Source organism: Patiria miniata, unplaced genomic scaffold (genome assembly GCF_015706575.1).
Source record: "Patiria miniata isolate m_02_andy unplaced genomic scaffold, ASM1570657v1 HiC_scaffold_19, whole genome shotgun sequence".
NCBI classification, from domain to species: domain Eukaryota; kingdom Metazoa; phylum Echinodermata; class Asteroidea; order Valvatida; family Asterinidae; genus Patiria; species Patiria miniata.
The window spans coordinates 2,777,215-2,783,214 of record NW_024037057.1 but is presented as its reverse complement, the minus strand read 5'-3'; positions in this window follow the sequence as shown (position 1 = coordinate 2,783,214).

The following is a 6,000-nucleotide window of genomic DNA, read 5'->3' as shown; positions in this document are numbered from 1 at the left end:
CAGGTGAACCCAGTCAGTATAGCAGTTTAACTCATTTTCAAATTTAAAATCTGGCCTCCTCACTCCTCATAAAAAAGAGAGAAAAGCTGCTCAAAACAACTTTAGGAAGGGGTAAATGGGACAGGATATATGCACAATTCAATTCATTTCACAGATCATTGGGGGCTGGGGGGGGGGGGGGGGAAACATCCCAGATTCAATAAATTACAGCACATTCAGATCGAGAACAAATCAAAAAGCAAACGTAAAAGGGGAAAGGAAAAGGAAAAAAAAATACACTCAGCTTCCTGAATTACCCTCATATCTTCATTTCCGCTCCCTCTAAAAACCCCTTAATGCAGCCTGGCCCGGACCCTAATCATAAAGACTCCCAATAAATTAATATCGGCATATTATTTATTATTCTCTTCTCTATTTTTTCCCCTCCTCCACAGCTTCTGGGGCCACTGAAGGCAAACGGAGGAAGAATTTTCGGCCCCTTCGGCAAATTTGCATTCTAGTCTGAGCAAACACTATTCAGGGCTTTTATGTAACGAGCTGGCTGCTGCATTTGATAATGAATTCGTCGTGCAGGAATCACTCCGGGGAGAGAAAGCGTGGCCGGCTACCTGACATGTAGGGCTGCCGACAGCCCGCAGGAAATCTTGAGTTGCCTGGTTAATTAATCTGCAATTTGGGCCACAATTAAAGCAGGGATTTCAAAACGCCTTTCCCTTAAAGGGACACTACATCCTGGAATACGCCCAATTGGGCGTAATCTTGAGTTGTGTGGTTAATTAACCTTCAATTTGGGCACAATTAAAGCAGGGACTTCAAAACGCCTTTCCCTTAAAGGGACACTATAATTATCCTGGAATACGCCCAATTAGGCGTAATCTTGAGTTGTGTGGTTAATAATACCTTCAAATTTGGGCACAATTAAAGCAGGGATTTCAAAACGCCTTTCCTTTAAAGGGACACTACATCCTGGAATACGCCCAATTGGGCGTAATCTTGAGTTGTGTGGTTAATAATACCTGCAATTTGGGCACAATTAAAGCAGGGATTTCAAAACGCCTTTCCCTTAAAGGGACACTACATCCTGGAATACGCCCAATTGGGCGTAATCTTGAGTTGTGTGGTTAATTAATCTGCAAATTTGGGCACAATTAAAGCAGGGATTTCAAAACGCCTTTCCCTTAAAGGGACACTATAATTATCCTGGAATACGCCCAATTGGGCGTAATCTTGAGTTGTGTGGTTAATAATACCTTCAAATTTGGGCACATTTAAAGCAGGGATTTCAAAACGCCTTTCCCTTAAAGAGACACTACATCCTGGTATACGCCCAATTGGGCGTAATCTTGAGTTGCATGGTTAATTAATCTGCAATTTGGGCCACAATTAAAGCAGGGATTTTTAAATACCTTTCCTTTAAAGGGACACTACATCCTGGAATACGCCCAATTGGGCGTAATCTTGAGTTTTGTGGTTAATTAACCTGCAATTTGGGCACAATTAAAGCAGGGATTTCAAAACGCCTTTCCTTTAAAGGGATACTACATCCTGGAATACGCCCAATTGGACTACAAAATGCGCTTTGAACGAAATGATATTAACTGGAAAGAACATTTTAAAGTACCGGTAGGATATAAACATCCGCACAACTATCCTTTAAACACTGGGCGTTATATTCGTTTTCGAGCGAGAACGAATTTCGGGGTCCACTTTTGCGACTCCTAAAAATTGGGCTGTTCATGCTGGTTGTGATTCCATCCGTACAGTGTTCATCTTTTGCGGACGTGTAAGAAACCACATCGTACATTGGTGCTGTGTGTAATTATGTGACACACACACAACGTGTACATGTACATTGTACATTGACTGCAAACGACAGGAAAAACGCATGCATACTCTGTCGTGTCTGATGTAAACAACCAGGGTTTTTTTTTGCTTTTCTTGGGAACTGTAAAACATTCGGTTGGTTTTCTTTCAACCAGAATTTTTAAATTGGATTAGTAACAATCCAAAACATGCAATGTTTTGAAGATTTCAGGACTTAGTTCCCCTTTAAAGGTCAAATACATGTACAACATTTGTTTTTGCTGCAATTTCCAGAAATGGATGTATTTGGGGGTTAGTATTTTTATAACAAATATTGTTACACCAGTGACCTGTTTAAAGTTTTGTGTTCATGGATGCTGCAAAAAAAACAAAAACAAAAAACAAGAAAAAATGCTGTTCTTGTAGTCTGGTTCCCTGAGCCTACTTCATTCGAAACAGGGCAATAGACATCATGCAGGGAATTGTGAGGTCAGGAAACCAGACTAGCTGGCTTGCACCCCTTCATGGATGTGGAACCAATTGCAAACAAAATGTGGACTAACTAAATTTGGTGAAATTGGGGCAGTATTTTTAAAAAAAAGTCAGTTTTTTTCCAACGACGGTTGGCCAACCATCTTTGGAAATTGATAAAAAAATTCCTGTTTTCTTGAAAATGGCAGCATACCAGGTGCCATGATGTGGCAGGATGGTTGAGAAAATTATTCACTAACAGTCAAGTGACGTATTTCATAATAATTTAACAAATGAAGGACGCTGGGCAATAACCGGGCAACACAGTTCACCAGCCATGTGTGACGTGCAACCCAACTTGGGACCTCCGTCCATTGCGCCGTGTCTGAGATAATGCCAAAACCCATGGATCAAAAGGCAGCCGGCCTGGAAACTGAATATGTGCGCATCATCCCACCACCCCTTCTCCAATGAGAAATGAAACGGCGCTTCTCATCAACCCAGCTGGAGCCACCTGCCCACCTTTCTGATCCATTATCTATCTGGTCGTCAACTTGGGATGCCTGTCAACATCTCACTTCAGGGACGGATCTCCAGAGAGGGGGGAGCTTAAACCTGATAAGTGATGTTTGGAGTTTTCAACATGCATCGTCAAAGATAACAAATTTTCAAACTTAAAATCTTAAAATACATGTATAGTGTACATGCATAGGCCTACTACATAAATTATTTCAGTCTCGATGATTCACTTTGTTTTCATGCGCATTTCTATGTGTTGCAACAATACATGTACATTGTATACAAGATCTTAATACTTGTTTTCATTGGAAATGACAAGAAAGTGGTAATTTTTCAATTATTAGCAAATCCGTTCATCAATTCATGTAAGAGGGCACTATTTTGCTTTTATACAACACCTGAATAAATCCCCGTCATCTGATTGGTGGATCGTTGATCACATGTCATTGAATTATTCGTACCAACGCACGGCGCGCACGTGGCGCGCAGTGCAATGGAAGTTCTATTGCACTGTGAATAGAACTTCCATTGCACTGTGTCACTGCTGCTGGTGGTGGCGCTGTTTAAATCGAAATAAATTGAATATGATTGTTCTCAACCTGTTGAACAGTTTGCATTATTAATTATATAAATATGATGAGCTTGTCAAACTTTTAAACAGTTTTTAACCTGAATAAACTGGCTATTAAAAGTCAACCAATCAGATGACAAGGATTTATTCAGGTGTTTTATATTAAACAAATAATGAATGTTTCACGTTCGTGCAATGGAAAAGAATAATTTCATTCGGTGACAGATGAAATGTTCCATTCCACTCAGCAAATGTTTCATCTGTCACCTCATGAAATTATTCTTACCATTGCACTCACAAACATTCATTATTTGTATATTGTCACACAAGATACTCCTTGTCGAAAGGGCATGAACAGTACAAAAATTAGTCCTTCAAAATTGCCCACAAAAAAGCTTTGAAGAAATATTGGCCACTATAGTACTGTCCAAACAAGCTGTTTAGCAAGATAAACAAGTAAAAAGTGGAACCTACTCCAAGAAAATGAAGAAAAGTTTGGTATATTTGTACACAAAGATATGGAGACACTAGGCCTGAGACTGATCTGCCTTGAATGACATCACGCTTTGGCTCATGAGTATGGACATTTTCATTAGCATAAAAACTAAAATTTGAAATTTCTCCCTTTTACTGCTACAAAAGAGGTGGAAAGTCATAGTTACAAGGCAAGAAAGCTGTTTTAAGTGTATTTACATGTAAATCATAAAAATCCTATTGCACGTTTTCTTCAAGGGTAGAAGTTTTGGCCATCTTTTCCTTCATCTTGAAAACTAGGAAACACGTGTGGCCCCTTAAGTTTCAGTAGGAAGGTATTGCTGACAGTGTAAACCACCTTCATCATTTTAAAGTCAAATCATCTCCGTTTTACAAGAGGGGGTGAGTTGGGAAGGGGGGGGGGGGGTAAGAGGGAGAAAGGAAGCCCCCACCTTGACAGGTGTTTTGTTTCTGAGTGTTCATTAATAATCATTTCCCAGGGATAAGTAAACAGATTCAAGACTTATTTGAAAGAAACTGGGAGAGTTGGCCGTATCACTTTACATACGGCAGCCTCTAGCTACCGGTAGTTGCATAATTAACAATGAAGTAGTAAGGCCAAGTACATACATTTGTACTTACCGTATGTACATATTTATATACCAAACACTGTGATGCGCGCATGTGTCCCCCCCCCCCCCCATCCTGCCCCCCCCCTCCCCTGAGAGGTTTTTTTTCTCTCAATCTAAAAAGTTTTAAATGCAACTAAAGGGAATGTACGAATTTGCTCTTGCTGCAACTTTCAGTATTAAGTGGATTTGGAGGATTAGAATGCTACATGTATATAGCAAATATTGTTAAACTGATTTGTTTCACGTTTTGGGCTTGAAGATGCGGGAAAAACCAAGAAGAACATCATGTTCTTGTAGTCTGGTTCCCAGACCCCACTTAAGATGAAACGGAGCAGTTCAAGTCAACTTTGGGGAATTGTAAGGTCAGAGAATCAGTCTAGCCGGCTTGTAGTCTTCACAGGTGTGTAATCAATTGCAAAGAAAATGCAGACGAACTAAATATGAGAAATTAGGAAAATTTTGAAAAAAAATCCAGTTTTCTCCAATGCTGGTCGGCAGACCAGTGTTGGAAAAATACATTTTTTCTTGAAAATGTCAGCACACCAGGAGCCACGGTTTTACAGGGTGCTTTAGAATGTCATTCCCTAACCATCAAGTAAGATATTTTGTGATAATTTGATCATTTCGTTTTTTTTATGTATGCAAATGCTGTATCTTCACTTTAAACACCGCTATAACGAATACCGATATAATGAACATTTGGCTACAAGGGTCATCCTGTTGGCTCCCGAAATAAATTTGCCACTTACTTGCAATGCACACTGTATGATTTTTTTTTACTTCAAGTTATTAAAACAAAAGACGTGTTCTGGACATTCACGTTTGAGTGTTCATGTTTAGGGGGCTGGACATAATTCAACACTGGGGGCACTGTTCATAATATCAGGCCACATCTTTTTTTTCCAAGTAGTATAATAGGGGTGTTAATGGCGCAACCATCAAAATAGTCAGTCCCCTCCCAAAAAAAATCCAATTTTTTTTTCTGCCACAAATTTTGGGCACCATTTTTTGAAAAAGTTCAAATTTCTAAAAAGAAAATTGAGCCCCCCCCCCCCCCCCAGCCAAATCCTGGTTGCGCCACTGGACGGACACCCCTATATTTGGAGTCGAGGATGCTGTTCCATGTGGGGTAGGTGCCATACCGCACACTACACGTACCGTGGGACGGTATGTGTTACTGTATCTGTCCATATCAATGGCAAGGTGAGCGGCAGACAAAACAAAACCTGGTCAATTAGGGCCAACCAAGTTTCCAAATACCATGTTGTGTTTATCAACACATGAGGGCGCTGTAACACAGCACTGCACTGATGTTGCATTGCACTGTTTCCAAAATTGGCTCTGGCTGGGAACATTTGCAATTACGGGGAAATGTTCCAATCGACATAAACGCATAAGAAAATCTTGGCTCAAAGTGAAGATGTTTTAGGACTGAGTTCCAAATACATATTTTTTTTCCCTTTTAGAATCCCGCCTCTGCTGGCTGCACAAAGTCAATTTCGACAGACTCTGTCAATAATAGATACAAAC